This window comes from Leuresthes tenuis, unplaced genomic scaffold (genome assembly GCF_036924035.1).
Source record: "Leuresthes tenuis unplaced genomic scaffold, fLeuTen1.0.hap1 SCAF_108, whole genome shotgun sequence".
In the NCBI taxonomy this organism is placed as follows: Eukaryota; Metazoa; Chordata; class Actinopteri; order Atheriniformes; family Atherinopsidae; genus Leuresthes; species Leuresthes tenuis.
The window spans coordinates 68,041-88,586 of NW_027325462.1; the positions used below are offsets into that span (position 1 = coordinate 68,041).

General features: G+C 43.9%; 3 non-coding genes and 2 pseudogenes across 3 annotated transcripts; 4 read left to right on the forward strand and 1 right to left on the reverse strand.

The window, feature by feature from the left end:
- The first annotated feature begins 4,103 nt into the window (after positions 1 to 4,103).
- Positions 4,104 to 4,293, forward strand: LOC140287069 (U2 spliceosomal RNA). Its single transcript, XR_011911437.1, has one exon. It is a non-coding gene; the product is annotated as a U2 spliceosomal RNA (small nuclear RNA).
- Positions 4,294 to 4,704: 411 nt separating this feature from the next.
- LOC140287039 (U5 spliceosomal RNA) lies at positions 4,705 to 4,818 on the forward strand. The gene has a single exon (XR_011911411.1). It is a non-coding gene; the product is annotated as a U5 spliceosomal RNA (small nuclear RNA).
- Positions 4,819 to 5,093: 275 nt separating this feature from the next.
- On the forward strand, positions 5,094 to 5,203 carry LOC140287076 (U2 spliceosomal RNA; annotated as a pseudogene).
- A 4,535-nt stretch (positions 5,204 to 9,738) lies between these two features.
- On the reverse strand, positions 9,739 to 9,888 carry LOC140287078 (U2 spliceosomal RNA; annotated as a pseudogene).
- A 9,862-nt stretch (positions 9,889 to 19,750) lies between these two features.
- Positions 19,751 to 19,938, forward strand: LOC140287070 (U2 spliceosomal RNA). Its single transcript, XR_011911438.1, has one exon. It is a non-coding gene; the product is annotated as a U2 spliceosomal RNA (small nuclear RNA).
- The last annotated feature ends 608 nt before the right edge of the window (positions 19,939 to 20,546 follow it).

A 20,546-nucleotide genomic window follows, 5' to 3' on the forward strand; every position in this document is an offset into this window, starting at 1 on the left:
TTGGTTCTGAGCATGGCGAGCATATCGGCGAACGTCAGCCAAACGAGGACCCTCACACCATCCCACGTAAATGTTCTTTACTTCAGTGGCGACATCTATATAACATTGTCTGGGTCCCGTTAAAACATGTATTTTTCCCATCTAATTCCTTGTTTGCTTTAAAACAAGTATTCCCCATTTTCTATCCCTTCAGTAGCCAACCAGTTTGTATGGAGTACACTGGAGCAACTTGACTGATCAGTAAAACACTGCTTTTGTTGTCACCGCAAGGCTTCCCCCGTCGGTTGTTTCACTGAGACACTACTGAGTAACTACAACTCAACACAGTTTATACACATAACATTCATATACATACTAACAAACAAACAAACAATAATTTATCGCAATTTTCTCATCTCTGTTTGAACGTACACCCAGGTAAATATTCCTGTAGTGTTCTCATACCGACTATGGACCCATTCATTGTTTAACTTCACTGTTTTGCAAATCCTAATTGAATATTACACATTGACATTGAACTTTACTGGATAAGCAGGTCTTCATTGCATTCAGCAGCCTATATGTGAGCATCTATGTGTAAGCTGTTCTTCTTTGCATTTATCAGCAGCAAGCAATTCTTCACTGCACATGCATATGTAAATAGTAAAACAATTCCAATGTGTTAGCGAAACCTTCTATATCACAGTGGTTTCTAAGATCTATTTTAAGTTCTTTGCCATCAGTGAGATGACATAGTTTACAAAGTGTGTCAAATTATCACTGAAGATCTTTTCAGGAATTTCAAATCTAGAAATGAGTTATTTTACGCGTGATTTTGCTACTGAGAGTGCATCTGCTTGTGCACATGGAAATATTTCAGACCATTTGGTAAAAACCTCTGTTGTCACTGAGCAGAATCGTTTCCCTTAACATTAATTTAGTTCAATGAAATCTACACAATAATGAAATAATGAAATACAAACAAATATGTTGAAAAAGATACACTGGCTTAGGGAATTATCTTCGTTTTGGTCTTAGATTGCCCTGTGGAATGTATTTTGCACATATTTGACCTGCTAGACAAAACTTTATTCATTTATTTATTCTAAAAAAAAAATTAAATAATTAGTAAAACCATATGCTGTAAAAACCTTGTTCATTATTGCTTCCATCCCTCCTGTTGAGACATGACATGGTCCGTGGCTCAATACTGCAGCATATTTAAACAAATTCTTTGGCAGTATGGTTTTCCTTCCGGTCATTCATACGAGTCTATTGTAGATGGCAATTGAATAACATCTAATAATGCTAAAATATTTGTAGTTTATACATTTAGCTGTGGATGTCAACATACCTGTTTTTCCAATGCTGTGTTAACACATGTACAGTTGAGAAGGCATACTGACTGTCAGTGTAAACGTTAACAACCTTTTTGTTATTTAATTTACAAGCTTCAGTTAAAGCTACCAATTCGACTGCTTGAACAGAGTAATTTTTTGGTAGTTGGTGTTTTAAGAAAACTTCAGTTTCTGTTACTACTGCAAATCCTGTAGCATTTGTGCCATCAGGGTTTTTTGCTTGACCTGTTGAATAAATATAGTTATTTCTGCATTTTCATAACGTATATCAGTTAAGTCTGGCCTGGGTAAAACACTGATGGTTATTTCTGACATGCAATCATGAGGCTTTCCATCTGTGGGGTAGGTAGCAGTGTGGATGGATTAAGTGTAGCACATCTCTCGACAACAAGGTGTGGCTGTGAAAGAAGAACTGTTATGTAGGAGAGATGTCTGGTAAAGATATTTTGTTAAGTAACCATATCACAGCCACTGCATGAGGTACCTTAAGTGTTAATGGGTGAAATAACACCATTATTGTTGATGCCTGCACTGCCGATGGCTTCTGGCCATTGATTCAAAAGTACGATCTCGTCCCTGTTTCCCCCTTTCAGTGGACACTGGCCCCTAATTACCGCAATTCAGCAGGGGGTCTTTCATTAGGAGTACTGGACTCCCCCGTGCACGGTTTCAGCTCCGACCCTGGAAAGCGGAAAAAACGTTGAGATCTGGTTTGAGGACCCAATTGTTGAGAAAAGTCTCTCAATGAGACTCAGAGTTGCTGGAGTCAGTTAATGCAAATGTTTAATCTTGCAGCAAGTTCAAGAATGTGTGTGTATGTGTGCGAACGTGTGTGAGTTTGTGTGTGTGAGAGTTTAAAGAACCTGTTATCCACAGGCAGGTCTTAACTAGTATGGCACGGGTCCAGCCTGTCTCATCTTTTTTGGAAGGTCCAGCGCTCGGCCGTAACCCTTCTGTCTGTTTGGACTCTCACATACATTCGGTTAATCATAGAAAAACGAGAACAAAACTTTTTAGCCCCTTAAATTCATAAAACAGACATGGTGCAGTTATTTCCATTCTAGAAAATAAGAGTAATCACCACCATTCCTATAAATTCTGGATATCCTAACAATCTGAATCTTTTTTAAATGTTCGATGAAGCCCTTTGCTGTTCTGTTTAGAGACTCAGCTGATCATAAACCAAGTTTTGCTCTTGAACCAAGCTTCTAAACTCTTCACCTTTTTCATTTCTCAGTTAGTATTCACTTTAAAACTGATTAAAAGAAAAATTAAATGAATGCCTATCAACAAATGTGGGATCTAAACTCTAGTGCTTTCTCTAAAATAATTTCCTTTCTCAATTCAGAAATGTGTGTGTGTAAGTCACAACACCCGTGACACCAAAACGGCTTTCTTTTCTCTCTTTTCTCTACACTCTGCACTGTGAGCACACACACCAAATCAGAAAGGCTTTTTTCTCTCTTTTCTACATTATGGACTGTGGGGACACAAAACCGCTCTCTCTCTTTTTTTTTTTGATTGTGTGCCAGGGCCTTGTCTCACGTATTAGATTATGCTTAAGATACGAATGGGTTTATCAGTCACATCAGAATCCATACATACTGATCCTCCCGTAATAAAATGGTCGGATCTTATCAAACACACTTTGTTTCTTGTGACAAGTCAGCGAAACAGCGTATACACGTCAAGGCACTGAATCAAGTTTGCCACAAGAACTCATAAGTTTGGCAGTATTGCTCTGCCGTCAGCAATCATACACCCATTTTATTTTCATGAGACATGTGCAGGCACCTGTTCATCTACTGTTCTATCACTATGAATTAGTTTATCTATTATCAATAAGGATACTACTACAACTACTATCAAAGTATGTCCGGACTTCTTATGTTGTCAGTTGCTATATATGAATAAGTGGGTTGCTACTGAAAAGCATTAAGCATGTCACACAGCCCAAACATATAACATTTCAGGACACACCACACAGTTAACAACCACAGTGAAGCGTGTCAAAGCCCAAACATGTAACATTCAACAGGACACTTACACAACACATTCAAATCAAACAGTCAGACAACATACAAGAACATATACCCCAGCCGGCATTGCTCCCTGCCTATTTTCCTACAACTCACTATGTGTGCGCACACCTTTATTCACAAACTCTTCAACTTATACTCTTTTACCGAAGCTGCTACAGCTCGATTGGCCAAATACCCTTAGATCCTATTTCGGTGAATTTGACATCTGCCTTGTATGTAACAGATTAGCGGTTTAGCAGTTTTAATTTAGTTTGAGTGAAGGAATTCATTTTATAGCAAAATCCGAAATCGTGAAGAACTCATGAAAGTAAGCTTATTCTCGGATTCCTGAAACTTTAGATTTGCTCTTTCTTTTACTGCAAAGTACAACGTTGAGCAGCACTAATGAGTTGTTTCTATTTTTAGCAGGCTTTACCTTTGCGGATGAAGCCCTTTCTGTCTGTGCAAAAGAAATCTTGTTACTGTGCAGAGTGACTTCTCTGAGTAGAGTCGCCTTACTTGTTGCGACTGTGCCGATGTTCGAAGCTGGAGTGCAAAGTTGTTGCTTGAATGGTGCTCGCTGGAGCGTGTGGTAGTGTAAAGTTATACCATTTAAAAGGGCTGAAGAGTGCTCAGTGCAGCGGGTGGGCGGAGGTGCAAAGTGACACTATGGCCATAAAAAGAACACCGCTACAAGTGCGCATTGTGCCAGGAAGGGCCCTCGGACGTGAACCAGTGGACAGTTATCGCTTCTCGGCCTTTTGGCTAAGATCAAGTGTAGTATCTGTTCTTATCAGTTTAATGTCTGATATGTCCTCTATGCGAGACTACATATTAAATGGATTTTTATCAATAGGAGTTGAAAAAGTAGCTTGCTCCGTTCACTCCAAGCATCGACCCGGTACTGCAGTGCCGCTGGGAACGGTGCGCTCTCCTCTGCTCTTGTGAAAAAGCAAACAGCGGTGCAGGATGGAAGTTTCAGGGAGCCTAAGATGAAACTTTCTTTTAATCTGCTGATAAAAGAGAGTGAATGCGAAGTAGACTTTAACACGGCTCTGGGAGCGAGCCGAGTGCGGGCTAACCGGGAGAATTGCTTGAAAGAAACGCGACACCGAATGAGCAGTCAGATCAAAGCCTCAATACGGTGTTCCCGTGTTGTTTGTGGCTGCCTTGTCTTTTGCACAGAGTAAAAGACAAGGCAGCCATCGAATAGGGCCCGATTGTTCCTACTTGGTCAGCCGAGGAGCAAGGGGGGGGAGCAAGCGTCTCAACCAAGCAAAGCTCACCATGGGGAAGGTGGCTATGCCAACTAGCCTGATGCCCTGCTCCCGCAGTGATGGATAATCATACACTGGTTTCTCTTCATAATGTACAAGTCTTTCGCCTTTTACTAAAGACTTCCGTGGAGAGCAGCACTAATGAATTGTTTCTATTTTTGGCAGGCTTTACCTTTGCGGGTGAAGCCCTTTCTGTCTGTGCAAAAGAAATCTTGTTACTGTGCAGAGTGACTTCTCTGAGTAGAGTCGCCTCACTTGTTGCGACTGTGCCGATGTTGCTTGAATGGTGCTCGCTGGAGCGTGCGGTAGTGTAAAGTTATACCATTTAAAAGGGTTGAAGAGTGCTCAGTGCAGCGGGTGGGCGGAGGTGCAAAGTGACACTATGGCCATAAAACGAACACCGCTACAAGTGCGCATTGTGCCAGGAAGGGCCCTCGGACGTGAACCAGTGGACAGTTATCGCTTCTCGGCCTTTTGGCTAAGATCAAGTGTAGTATCTGTACTTATCAGTTTAATATGTTATATGTCTATGCAAGGACTACATATTAAATGGATTTTAACACGGCTCTGGGAGCGAGCCGAGTGCGGGCTAACCAGGAGAATTGCTTGAAAGAAACGCGACACCGAATGAGCGGTCAGAACAAAGCCTCAATACGGTGTTCCTGTGGTGTTTTTATAAAATGCCGTGTAAAAAAAGGTGTGAATGCCCCATAGAAAACTAAAAGGTGGAGCGGAAGTGTTCGGCTGCAAGAAGGTGTGAATGTCCGACTATATTTGGTGAAAAGCAGGTGAAGCAAGGTCTGAATGCCCAACCTTACATCATCAAAAGCGAGATCAGAGGTTTTTGGCTGCAAGAAGGCCATAGTTTGCCAAAAGCGGGTAAGGTGCGAATGATCGGCTAAATATCAACAAAAGTGGGGGCGGAGGTCTTCGGATGCAAGTGGGTGTGAATATCCCACCATACAAGTATGGTGGAGAGGAAGCTGTGAATGGCCGACCATAGTTTGCAAAAAGCGGGTGAGAAAAGGTGCGAATGTCCAACCATACATGATCAAAACAGGGAGCGGAGGTGTTTGGCTGCGACAAGGTGTGAATGTCCACCCATAATTAATGAAAAGCGGGCAACAAGTAGGTTCGAATGCCCAACCATACATCATCAAAAGCAGGAGTGGATGTGTTCGGCTACAAGAAGGTTTGAATGTCCGAGCATAGTTTGTAAAAAGCGGGTAAGAAAAGGTTCGAATGCCCGAACATACACCATCAAAAGAGGGAGCGGAGGTGTTCCGCTGTAAGACGGTGTGAATGTCCGACCATAGTTGGTAAAAAGTGGGTATGAAAAGGTTCGAATGCCCAAATTCGGCTGCAAAAAACTGTTTTCGGCTGCAAAAAGGTGTGAATGTTCGACTAAATTTTGTAAAAAGCGGGTAAGACAAGGTGCGAATGCCTGACAATCTATGATCAAAAGCGGGAGGAGAGGTCTTCGGATGACAGTGGTTTAGAATTTCCAACCATAATCTATAAAATGCGGTGAAAAAAAAGGTGTGATAGAACACTAAAAGGTTGAGCGGAAGTGTTCGGCTGCAAGAAGGTGTGAATGTCCGACTATATTTAGTGAAAAGCAGGTGAAGCAAGGTCTGCATGCCCAACCTTACATCATGAAAAGCGAGATCAGAGGTGTTTGGCTGAGAGAAGGCCACAGTTTGCGATGCAATAATTAAAGGCCTCATGCCAGATGTCGCCACTGAAGTAAAGAACATTTATATGGGATGGTATGAGGGTCCTCGTTTGGCTGACGTTCGCCGATATGCTCGCCATGCTCAGAACCAAGTTGAGACGCGTAAGACAACCAAAAGGGACAAGTGTGAAAAGGAGCTGCATTTGGCAGCCATGACCATGTATTACGCAGTTGGTGTAAACAGAGGACGAGGCCGAAGTCGAAGACGTGGACGTGTGAGAGAGGAGGTCGAAATGGGCCACGCCAGAGCTATGATCCGAATATTTGTTTTTACTGTGGCCAGACTGGACACTGGAAGAAGGACTGTCCACAGCTGAAAAGTGATGAAATTTTGCCAAAGGCTGACTGAGGGTGGGAGGCAGGTTCTGGACGTCACGCGGCAGCGGAGCCTCCACTAATGGGTGATAGCACAAACACACTCACACATTTTTCCTGCTCTGTGTAGTGAAGAAACGCTTACCGACTGTGATTCACGTAGTAAAGTTTTGCATGGTAGTTCCGTCCTAGAGCAAAGATATTTCTCTCAGAATATAGGAACTTATGTTCATCAGTAGTGACGTCAGGGGAGTTTGATTGTCCTCCAAAGTTAAGTGGAAACCACGTTTACTCTATGTCTGCATCAGGCCAGGTTGTGAAGGAGAAAATGACATCGTCCATTGCGTGTGTCACTCCCGATGGGCTCTCCTTCAAACACTCATTTTTGTTATCAGAGTTGTGTCCCATTAACCTAATGGGCTGTGATCTCATGTGTAAATTAGGCATTATTTTAACTTCTACACCAGAGGGTATTAACGTTATGTTACAGCCTGACAAAGTTTTCACAGCAGTGCAGTTTGATTCATCTGCACTTACATATGCTTATGAGTGGAAACTTCCCAGCTCTCCTTTTTCACAACAACTAGTGGAAGAAGCAAAAGCGTTAGTTTCACCCCTTTCTGATTTCATGCAACCTGCTGATTTGCACTGAAGATCACACATTTCTTTGGGGCCTGACAATGACTATGAGAAGAAGTGAAAAAATATGTGCGCCTACTTTATTGGCTGTGTCGCTCACTCCAGAGCAATTCGATTTTTTTAATGTTTGTGGTACTCGCCCTCACATTTCCTTGGCCAAACCTACACACTGGCATTGACAAGGTGTGGGAGAGTTTGTTGCTACATGTCAGAAAGAAACGGATTGGACCGTTTCACCTGCTGATCCAAATTTGATGTTTTCTGAACGATTGTCAGCATACAAAAAAATATTTTTGAGTACAATGCATTGTCAAAGAACTGTGGACTTAATTCCTACCACAGAATCACATTTTGAAGCATGTTTTTAATCTGAAAAAGATTTGTCTTCGATACCCATGTTGGCTGAAGTGCCCAATGATCTTTGGGCGAAGAGCAAATATGATGTGGGGTTGTTTATTGTTGAAACTAGATTAGAAGTAGATAAATATGAAGGACAAAGCAGTTTGAACTTGGTTTGAGAGAAGGAATTAATTTTATTGCAAAATCCGAATTCATGCATAACTCGTCAAATAGATAGTGATGTGTCGTTCGTGAGCGATTCGTTCGACATGAACAAAATTTTTATAAGACTCGGGAGTAACGAGTTGTCTCAGTGAGTGATTCGTTCATTTTCATGCAGTACCCTTCCTCACCACATGGCAGGCGGCAGCTTCATAAGCTCAGTCAGCAGGACAGGAAACAGTATTGATTCGTTCATGACTCAACTCCTCGACTGACAGGTCCTCGCACAGGCAACAGTATTGATTAGTTTACGACTCAACTGCTTGGGTCTTCGTTCATTTGTCACGTTTTAAATTCTACGTTTCATTTGACAGGCTGAAGAGCAGTAGGCTCAACAGTTCGTTCACAAACCGGATCATTAATCTCATAGACTATTCTACCATCAACAACTTGGAAACCACAATCGACTCTCTAGATGCAGAAAAAGCATTTAATGGAGTGAACTGGAAATTTTTTTACAAACTATGCTCGGACATTCAAACCTTCTTGTAACCGAACACATCCAGTCCTGCTTTTGATGATGTATGGTTGGGCATTCGCACCTTTTTTTTTACCCATTTTTGAGGAATTATGGGTGGACATTCACACCTTCTTGAAGCTGAACACCTCCTCTCCCACTTATGATCATGTGCGGTTGGATATTCGAACATTTTTTTTCATGTTTTCTAGCAATTATTGATGGACATTCAGACCTTCTTGCAGCTGAACACCTCCGCTCCCGCTTTTGATGGTGTATAGTCGGGCTTCCGAGCCTTTTCTTCCCCGGTTTTTACAAATTATGGTTGGACATTTAGACCTTCTTGCAGCCGAAAACCTCCGTTCCCTCTTTTGATCATACATTGTCCGGCATTCGCACCTTTTCTTACCCGCTTTTTACAAACCATGGTCGGACTTTCACACCTTTTAGTAGCCAAACAACTCCGCTCCCGCTATTGATTGTGTACAGTCGGGTATTTTAACCTTTTCTTACCCGCTTTTTACCAATTATGGTCGGACATTCACACCTTCTTACAGCGGAACACCTCCGCTCCCTGTTTTGATCATTTATGGTCTGGCAATACTACCTTTTCTTACCCGTTTTTGAGTAATTATGGCTGGACATTCACAGCTTCTTGTAGCCGAACACATCCACTCCTGCTTTTGATGATGTATGGTATGGCATTCGAACCTACTTGTTGCACGCTTTTCATTAATTATGGGTGGACATTCACACCTTGTCGCACCCAAACACCTCCGCTCCCTGTTTTGATCATGTATGGTTAGACATTCGCACCTTTTCTCACCCGCTTTTTGCAAACTATGGTCGGCCATTCACAGCTTCCTCTCCACCATACTTGTATGGTGGGATATTCACACCCACTTGCATCCGAAGACCTCCGCCCCCACTTTTGTTGATATTTAGTCGGTCATTCGCACCTTACCCGCTTTTGGCAAACTATGGCCTTCTTGCAGCCAAAAACCTCTGATCTCGCTTTTGATGATGTAAGGTTGGGCATTCAGACCTTGCTTCACCTGCTTTTCACCAAATATAGTCGGACATTCACACCTTCTTGCAGCCGAACACTTCCGCTCCACCTTTTAGTTTTCTATGGGGCATTCACACCTTTATTTTCACCGCATTTTATAAAAACACCACAGGAACACCGTATTGAGGCTTTGTTCTGACCGCTCATTCGGTGTCGCATTTCTTTCAAGCAATTCTCCTGGTTAGCCCGCACTCGGCTCGCTCCCAGAGCCGTGTTAAAGTCTACTTCGCATTCACTCTCTTTTCTCAGCAGACTAAAAGAAAGTTTCATCTTGGGCTCCCTGAAACTTCCATCCTGCACCGCTGTTTGCTTTTTCACAAGAGCAGAGGAGAGCGCACCGTTCCCAGCGGCACTGCAGTACCGGGTCGATGCTTGGAGTGAACGGAGCAAGCTCCTTTTTCAACTCCTATTGATACAAATCCATTTAATATGTGGTCCTTGCATAGACATATCACAACTTGGTTTGAGTGAAGGAATTAATTTTATATCAAAATCCGGAATTGTGTAGAACTCGTGAAACGACGCTTATTCTCGGATTCCTGAAAAGGTTTAGTGTTGTTCTCTCCTATCCTGCAAAGTACAACGTTCTTTTTTGTTTAAAGCTATTTGGACATGGATAAATATGAAGGACAAAGAAGTTTTAACTTAGTTTGAGTGAAGGAATTCATTTTATATCAAAATCCGAAATTGTGTAGAACTCGTAAAAATAAGCTTATTCCCGGATTCCTAAAGGTTTAGTGTTGTTGTTTCCTATCCTGCAAAGTACAACGTTCTTTTTTGTTCAAAGCTATTTAGACATGGATAAATATGAAGGAAAATGCAGTTTTAACTTGGTTTGAGTGAAGGAATTCATTTTATATCAAAATCCGGAATTGTGCATTATGGCAGCAGAATTGTAGTCTGAATACCTTTATGCCAAACAGATTTGCTTTGCCAAGGGAAGTTTTATAATTGTTTATTGTTTATGTTTACAATATATTAACTAGCAGAATAATTAATTCATCCTCCTGGTCCCTCCCACCCCGGAGAGGGCAGCCAGAGACTGGCTGCAATAGGCATCCCCGCTACCTGGGACCCAACACAGGGCAGGAGGGCCTGATGTCCACCAGGCTCGGGGCCTGCAGTCACCATATTCCGGGAGCTACTGTATCCCCAGAAGGAACCCATCCCGCCCCACCCCACTCAACCCAACCCCACCCCAGAGGACCTCTACAAAAACAAACAAACAACAACAAAAATCAAACAAACAAACAAACAAATCACCCGGTTACACCAGTCACAGCAGCCCGGGCCTGAGACCCACCATCACCCAGGCCCCCCCAGGCCCCCCCCAACAGGGGAAAAGCACACCCCCATACAGACCCCCTCCTCCTCACCGCACGCCCCAACACCCTAAAAAAAACAACCACCTGCGGACACCTTGGAGTTCCCAGAGCAACAAGGCCGGCACCAGGACCTGCACCAACCCACGCATACTGTGGCATGTCCAGGGCAACCAAGACCCCCCAGGCACAGGCAGGACCCGCCCCGGGCACAAGGCAGCGGCAAGCCACCAGGTCCAGGCCCAGCTCCACCACGCACGCCAGAGCGGCCCCGTCACCCGGTACAGAGCCAGCAGCCACCACCCCAAGGCCCCTAAGGGACCCCGCCCCACACCGCAAGACTGCCCCACCCGCAAGCCCCCAAAACTGCCCTCCAAGCCCGACACACAGTCCCCCCCAGCAATGACCAACCCGGTCCCCACGACCCGAGAGACCACCAGACGCCCGAAGCCACACAGCCCCCCCCCAGCACACACCCAACCGCCCAGAGCGACGGGACAGCAACCCACCACCAACACTATGTGATCAAGCTAATCAGAGGGGACCAGAGAGAATTAAATTCAGCCAATTGATGTTTTGAGGAAGCAGACATTGTTTCCATGCTAATATAATCTAAAAGAAAATTTCTAAACTGGTTAATACACAGATTGTTCTTCGCTTTCCAGTTCATGAGAATAGTTTTCTTTGCTATACATAACACTGTGAGGATCATGTGTGCTAAGCTAAATTCCACGTTGATGTTGTCTAAGTCACCCAGTATGCACAGTGTGGGGCATGCAGGAATGCTACACTTTAGCCATGTTGATAGGTCCGCACAGACTTCAAGCCAGAACTTCTGGACAGGCGCACAAAACCACAAAGCGTGTGCATAATCATCAGGTGTGTTATCTGTGCAATGTGAGCAGATGTTTGAGTGTGTTAGACCCATCCTGAACATCCTTTGTCCTGTATAGTGTGTTCTATGAAGAATTTTGTATTGTATGAGCTGTAAAATAGGATTTCGAGTCATTGTGAAGGTGTTCAAACATATTTGTGGCCAGAAGCTATGACTAGAACTGATGGATAAATCTGCCTCCCATTTTGAGGACGGTAGAGACATTGTGTCATCTATCTTAGACAATAATTTATATATTTTTGATAGTAGTTTTGGGGTGCAGATGCTTAGAAATTCTGCTACCCTAATCGGGAGTTGTAAGTCTGGTTGGTGGAGGATATATTTCTTTGTTATTATAGACTTAAGTTGTTGATATTCTAGGAATTTATTGCTGCCTATCTCATGTTGTGATATGAGCTCATCAAATGAAATAAAATGTCCATTTTGGATTATATGTTCCAGATGTTTGATTCCTTTGATCTTCCACAGAGTAAAGTTTAGCATTTTTTTGTTTTGCAGGATGTCAGGATTGTTCCAGATGGGTGTAAGCTTACACGGGACAAGTGAAGACTTTGTTATTTTAAGAAATTCCCACCAGGCTGTCAGAGAGGTGCTGATGTTAATGCTTTTGAAACATTTGTGATTTTTCACTATTTGACTAATAAGTGGCAGGTCAGAGATTTCCAGATTATCACACAATGCTTGTTCTATACTTATCCATGTTCATCTATTGGGCTAGGTTTAAACCATTTTGATATATACTGTAACCTATTGGCTAAGGAATAGTGCTGAAAATTAGGTAAATCTAATCCACCCTGTCCTTGGTCTTCTGTAGGGTTTTTAAACTAATACGTGGTGGTTTGTTTTTCCACAGAAATTTAGAGATGCATGAATCTAGTGACTTAAACCAAGTAGCAGGTGGTTTTATGGGGATCATTGAGAACAGATAGTTAACTTTTGGTAGTATCATCATTTTAATGGTTGTAACTCTCCCCATAAGTGATATAGGTAAGGACTTCCAACGAGAGAGATTGTCCTCTACTGTCTTTAATAATTGCACATTGAGGCGGCCTGTTGCCACTGCGGGTTCTTTCAGAGAGACTCAGAGACAGAGGACGGTTCAACGTATAGTTTATTTAACCCTTTTTCATGAATGTGGAGTCGTTCGCAGGCCTTCCCTCCCGGTTCGTGCTGCCGACTCCACTTCAATCCTCCTTACAGCTCTGAGTTTTTTAAAGAGGAGAGTGATTAGACAAGTGACTGCCGGTGTACTAATCACTCACCTAGTCCTGCTCCCCAGAGCTCTCTCCACAGCTCTCTCCTGCAGCTGATGCACCACGCCCCCTCCACATACCTCCACCGCCTGACCTTGGCCGGGGAGCGGTCCGGCCTAACCTCCCCCCCCCCCCCCCCCCCCCCCCCCCCCCCACACACACACACACCTCGCCATGCGAGCTGTAAAGGAAGTCGGCCACAGCCATCTGTGCCCCCGGCCTATGGACCACTTTGAATTTAAAAGGCTGTAGTGCCAGATACCAGCGGGTGATCCGTGCATTGACATTTTTCATTCGGTGGAGCCACTGGAGGGGAGCAAGGTCCGAGCAAAGGGTGAATGGGCGCCCCAGCAAGTAATACCGCAGAGCGCCGACCACCCACCACCCACCGGATGGCCAGGCACTCCCTCTCCACCGTGTTGTATCTGGTCTCCCTCTCGGATAGTTTCTGGCTGATGTAAAGCACTGGGTGGTCAACGCCCCGCACCTGCTGGGAAAGAACAGCCCCCAACCCCCTTCCCGATGCATCAGTCTGCAGGACAAATGGGAGAGAGGAGTTAGGTGTGTGGAGAAGAGGCTCCCCACAGAGGGTCTGCTTTACCCTCTCAAGTGACACCTGGCACTGCTTCGTCCACCGGACCGGATCAGAGGCACCTTTTCGGGTAAGGTTGGTCAAAGGGCTGGTCAGCTCCGCGAAGTTGGGAATAAATCGCCGGTAATATCCGGCCAGCCCCAAAAACCGCCTCATCTCTTTCTTGGTCTTAGGTTTTGGGCAGGCTGCAATCGCTGCTGTCTTGTCTACCTGTGGACGCACCTGTCCACCGCCCAAGTGGTACCCCAGATACCGTACCTCCCTCCATCCAACTGCACACTTCTTTGGGTTGGCCGTGAGCCCCGTGACTCCAGCACTGCCGCCATCTGCTGAACATGCTCCGCCCAGCTGTTGCTATGGATGATGACGTCATCCAGGTAAGCGGCAGCATACGCAGGAACTTACATCATGAAAAGCGAGATCAGAGGTGTTTGGCTGAGAGAAGGCCACAGTTTGCGATGCAATAATTAAAGGCCTCATGCCAGATGTCGCCACTGAAGTAAAGAACATTTACGTGGGATGGTGTGAGGGTCCTCGTTTGGCTGACGTTCGCCGATATGCTCGCCATGCTCATAACCAAGTTGAGACGCGTAAGACAACCAAAAGGGACAAGTGTGAAAAGGAGCTGCATTTGGCAGCCATGACCATGTATTACGCAGTGTGTGTAAACAGAGGACGAGGCCGAAGTCGAAGACGTGGACGTGTGGGAGAGGAGGTCGAAATGGGCCATGCCAGAGCTATGATCCGAATATTTGTTTTTACTGTGGCCAGACTGGACACTGGAAGAAGGACTGTCCACAGCTGAAAACTGATGAAATTGGGCAAAAGGCTGACTGAGGGTGGGAGGCAGGTTCTGGACGTCACGCGGCAGCGGAGCCTCCACTAATGGGTGATAGCATAAACACACTCACACATTTTTCCTGCTCTGTGTAGTGAAGAAACGCTTGCCGACTGTAATTCACGTAGTAAAGTTTTGCATGCTATTTCCGCCCTAGAGCAAAGATATTTCTCTCAGAATATAGGAAATTATGTTCATCAGTAGTGACGTCAGGGGAGTTTGATTGTCCTCCAAAGTTAAGTGGAAACCACGTTTACTGTATGTCTGCATCAGGCCAGGTTGTGAAGGAGAAAATGACAATGCCCATTGCGTGTTGTCACTCCCGATGAGCTCTCCTTCAAACACTCATTTTTGTTATCAGAGTTGTGTCCCATTAACCTGATGGGCTGTGATCTCATGTGTAAATTAGGCATTATTTTAACTTCTACACCAGAGGGTGTTAAGGTTATGTTACAGTCTGACAAAGTTTTCACAGCAGTGCAGTTTGATTCATCGGCCCTTACATATGCTTATGAGTGGAAACTTCCCAGCTCTCCTTTTTCACAACAACTAGTGGAAGAAGCAAAAGCGTTAGTTTCACCCCTTTCTGATTTCATGCAACCTACTGATTTGCACTGCACATCACACATTTCTTTGGGGCCTGACAATGACTATGAGAAGAAGTGAAAAAATATGTGCGCCTACTTTATTGGCTGTGTCGCTCACTCCAGAGCACTTCGATTTTTTTAATGTTTGTGGTACTCGCCCTCACATTTCCTTGGCCAAACGTACACACTGGCAGTGACAAGGTGTGGGAGAGTTTGTTGCTACATGTCAGAAAGAAATGGAGTGGACCGTTTCACCTGCTGATCCAAATTTGATGTTTTCTGAACGATTGTCAGCGTACAAAAAAACATTTTTGAGTACAATGCATTGTCAAAGAACTGTGGACTTAATTCCTACCACAGAATCACATTTTGAAGCATGTTTTTTATCTGAAACAGATTTGTTTTCGATACCCATGTTGGCTGAAGTGCCCAATGATCTTTGGGCTAAGAGCAAATATGATGTGGGGTTGATAAAAGGCTGTGAACCAGTAATTGTCACCCCTAAATCAGACTTTTGTCCATGTAAAAAACAATACCCTTTTAAGCCTGAAGCAATTAAAGGGATTAAACCTGTTTTTCACTCTTTTCAGAAAACAGGCGTTATTGTTCCTTTTGAAAATTCACCTGTGCTTACTCCATTGTTTCCTGTTAAAAAGATTAAAGATGCTGGCCAGCCAGATGAATGGCGTTTTGTACAGGACCTCCAAGCGGTGAATGCTGCAGTTCAGCCACATGCTCCTACTGTGCCCAACCCACACACTATTTTGTCTCAAATTACATCAGATGCACAGTTTTTCTCAGTGGTTGACTTGTCGCCAGTGCACCCTGATAGCCCATTTTGGTTTGCTTTTTAGTTTGAAGGGAGATCTTGGACTTTTACCCGGTTATGCCAGGGGTACTGTGAAAGTCCCACTATTTACAATGCTGCCCTCAAAGCTAGTCTGGATTAACTTCAATCAACCACAGGCTCTGCTCTTTTGCAGTATGTGGATGAGTATGTGGTCCATCTAAACAACAGTGTGAAAAAGACAGTGAATCTGTTGAAACATCTTCCTTCTTATGGCCATAAAGCCAGCCTTTCTAAGTTACAGTTTGTACAGGACGAAGTCACCTTTTTGGGTCATGTGATTTCTAAGGATGGGCGCTCACTTTCTCCTAAACGTGTTGCTGCAGTTCAGATCATTCCTAAACCGGTTACTAAAAAACAGCTTATGTCATTCTTAGGTATAACATCTTACTGCAGGAACTTTATTCCTAACTACTCTTTTCTCGAAGCTCTCTTAGGTGCTCTTATCCATGGTAAAGGCAGCTGCAGTTCTGACATGCAGCTCCCGCCTTTAGTCAGCTTAAGCTGGCTCTTCAAACAGCACCAACACTTGGCATTCCAGATCCTCATAAACCTTTCATACAGGCAGTTGATGAGAAGCATGGTTGTATGACATCTGTTCTTATGCAGGAACATGGGGCAGGCAAAGGCCAGTGGCTCATTTCTCAGCAAAACTGGACTCTGTGGCTGCAGGCCTGCCTGGTTGTCTTCGTGCTGTTGCAGCTGCAGAGAAAGCTGTCCTGGCCTCCCAAGATATTGTGGGCTACGCTATTTTGACTGTTTTGGTTCCTCATGCTGTTGCCATTATTCTTCTCGAGCAGAAAACTTCACATCTTTCAACTGCTCGTTGGCTCAGATACACCTCTGTGATATGCCAAATGTCACTGTTAAACGTTGTACTGTTCTGAATCCTGCTACTTTGCTTCCAACTCCTGAGGATGGGGAGCCTCATGACTGTGAAGCTGTTTTGGAACAAGTTTGTACACCCCGACCTGATCTTTTAGAGACTCCTCTTCCAAACTCTGACATGATTCTTTTTGTAGATGGATCAGCTTTGCGTGATCCAGCCACAGGTACTAACTGTGTTTGGTTTGCAGTATGTTCTTCACATGACACTTTGTTGTCTGGTTCTCTTCCTAAACATTTCTCTGCTCAAACTACTGAGCTTATTGCACTTACTGAAGCTTGTAAGTTGGCAGCTGGTAAGTCACTATTTACACAGATTCCAGATATGCTTTTGGTGTTGTTCATGACTTTGGTGCGCTGTGGAAACACAGGCATTTCCTTAAATCAGATGGTAAAACTATTCTGAACTCCAAGCAGGTTTCTGATCTTCTTGATGCGATCCTTTTGCCTACAGCAATCTCGGTCTGTAAGTGTGCGGCTCACACTAACTCAGACGATCCTGTTGCTTGTGGCAATGCCAGAGCTGATGCTGCAGCTAAGCAAGCAGCTAAATCTTTTCCTGTTTTCGCTTCCCTCTCTTTGCAGGCAGAAGACTCCCTCACAGATCTCCATGCTTTGCAAACTTTTGCCTCTGCAGATGAAATTTGGTCACACTTAGCATACTGACTGTCAGTGTAAACGTTAACAACCTTTTTGTTATTTAATTTACAAGCTTCAGTTAAAGCTACCAATTCGACTGCTTGAACAGAGTCATTTTTTGGTAGTGGTTGTTTTAAGAAAACTTCAGTTTCTGTTACTACTGTAAATCTTGTAGCATTTGTGCCATCAGGGTTTTTTGCTTGACCTGTTGAATAAATATAGTTATTTCTGCATTTTCATAACGTATATCAGTTAAGTCTGGCCTGGGTAAAACACTGATGGTTATTTCTGACATGCAATCATGAGGCTTTCCATCTGTGGGGTAGGTAGCAGTGTGGATGGATTAAGTGTAGCACATCTCTCGACAACAAGGTGTGGCTGTGAAAGAAGAACTGTTATGTAGGAGAGATGTCTGGTAAAGATATTTTGTTAAGTAACCATATCACAGCCACTGCATGAGGTACCTTAAGTGTTAATGGGTGAAATAACACCATTATTGTTGATGCCTGCACTGCCAATGGCTTCTGGCCATTGATTCAAAAGTACGATCTCGTCCCTGTTTCCCCCTTTCAGTGGACACTGGCCCCTAATTACCGCAATTCAGCAGGGGGTCTTTCATTAGGAGTACTTGACTCCCCCGTGCACGGTTTCAGCTCCGACCCTGGACAGCGGAAAAAACGTTGAGATCTGGTTTGAGGACCCAATTGTTGAGAAAAGTCTCTCAATGAGACTCAGAGTTGCTGGAGTCAGTTAATGCAAAGGTTTAATCTTGCAGCAAGTTCAAGAATGTGTGTGTGTATGGGTGTATGTGTGCGAACGTGTGTGAGTTTGTGAGAGTTTAAAGAACCTGTTATCCACAGGCAGGTCTTAACTAGTATGGCACGGGTCCAGCCTGTCTCATCTTTTTTGGAAGGTCCAGCGCTCGGCCGTAACCCTTCTGTCTGTTTGGACTCTCACATACATTCGGTTAATCATAGAAAAACGAGAACAAAACTTTTTAGCCCCTTAAATTCATAAAACAGACATGGTGCAGTTATTTCCATTCTAGAAAATAAGAGTAATCACCACCATTTCTATAAATTCTGGATATTCTATCAATCTGAATCTTTTTTAAATGTTCGATGAAGCCCTTTGCTGTTCTGTCTCCCGTGACACCAAAACGGCTTTCTTTTCTCTCTTTTCTACATTATGGACTGTGGGGACACAAAACCGCTCTCTCTTTTTTTTTTTTTGATTGTGTGCCAGGGCGTTGTCTCACGTATTAGATTATGCTTAAGATACGAATGGGTTTATCAGTCACATCAGAATCCATACATACTGATCCTCCCGTAATAAAATGGTCGGATCTTATCAAACACACTTTCTTTCTTGTGACAAGTCAGCCAAACAGCGTATACACGTCAAGACACTGAATCAAGTTTGCCACAAGAACTCATAAGTTTGGCAGTATTGCTCTGCCGTCAGCAATCATACACCCATTTTATTTTCATGAGACATGTGCAGGCACCTGTTCATCTACTGTTCTATCACTATGAATTAGTTTATCTATTATCAATAAGGATACTTCTACAACTACTATCAAAGTATGTCCGGACTTCTTATGTTGTCAGTTGCTATATATGAATAAGTGGGTTGCTACTGAAAAGCATTAAGCATGTCACACAGCCCAAACATATAACATTTCAGGACACACCACACAGTTAACAACCACAGTGAAGCGTGTCAAAGCCCAAACATGTAACATTCAACAGGACACTTACACAACACATTCAAATCAAACAGTCAGACAACATACAAGAACATATACCCCAGCCGGCATTGCTCCCTGCCTATTTTCCTACAACTCACTATGTGTGCGCACACCTTTATTCACAAACTCTTCAACTTATACTCTTTTACCGAAGCTGCTACAGCTCGATTGGCCAAATACCCTTAGATCCTATTTCGGTGAATTTGACATCTGCCTTGCATTTAACAGATTAGCGGTTTAGCAGTTTTAATTTAGTTTGAGTGAAGGAATTCATTTTATAGCAAAATCCAAAATCATGAAGAAGAAAGAAGAAAGTAAGCTTATTCTCGGATTCCTGAAACTTTAGATTTGCTCTTTCTTTTACTGCAAAGTACAACGTTGAGCAGCACTAATGAGTTGTTTCTATTTTTGGCAGGCTTTACCTTTGCGGATGAAGCCCTTTCTGTCTGTGCAAAAGAAATCTTGTTATTGTGCAGAGTGACTTCTCTGAGTAGAGTCGCCTTACTTGTTGCGACTGCGCCGATGTTCGAAGCTGGAGTGCAAAGTTGTTGCTTGAATGGTGCTCGCTGGAGCGTGTGGTAGTGTAAAGTTATACCATTTAAAAGGGCTGAAGAGTGCTCAGTGCAGCGGGTGGGCGGAGGTGCAAAGTGACACTATGGCCATAAAAAGAACACTGCTACAAGTGCGCATTGTGCCAGGAAGGGCCCTCGGACGTGAACCAGTGGACAGATATCGCTTCTCGGCATTTTGGCTAAGATCAAGTGTAGTATCTGTTCTTATCAGTTTAATATGTGATATGTCTATGCAAGGACTACATATTAAATGGATTTTTATCAATAGGAGTTGAAAAAGGAGCTTGCTCCGTTCACTCCAAGCATCGACCCGGTACTGCAGTGCCGCTGGGAACGGTGCGCTCTCCTCTGCTCTTGTGAAAAAGCAAACAGCGGTGCAGGATGGAAGTTTCTTTTAATCTGCTGAGAAAAGAGAGTGAATGCAAAGCAGACTTTAACACGGCTCTGGGAGCGAGCCGAGTGCGGGCTAACCAGGAGAATTGCTTGAAAGAAACGCGACACCGAATGAGCGGTCAGAACAAAGCCTCAATACGGTGTTCCTGTGGTGTTTTTATAAAATGCGGTGTAAAAAAAGGTGTGAATGCCCCATAGAAAACTAAAAGGTGGAGCGGAAGTGTTCGGCTGCAAGAAGGTGTGAATGTCCGACTATATTTGGTGAAAAGCAGGTGAAGCAAGGTCTGAATGCCCAACCTTACATCATCAAAAGCGAGATCAGAGGTTTTTGGCTGCAAGAAGGCCATAGTTTGCCAAAAGCGGGTAAGGTGCGAATGATCGGCTAAATATCAACAAAAGTGGGGGCGGAGGTCTTCGGATGCAAGTGGGTGTGAATATCCCACCATACAAGTATGGTGGAGAGGAAGCTGTGAATGGCTGACCATAGTTTGCAAAAAGCGGGTGAGAAAAGGTGCGAATGTCCAACCATACATGATCAAAACAGGGAGCGGAGGTGTTTGGC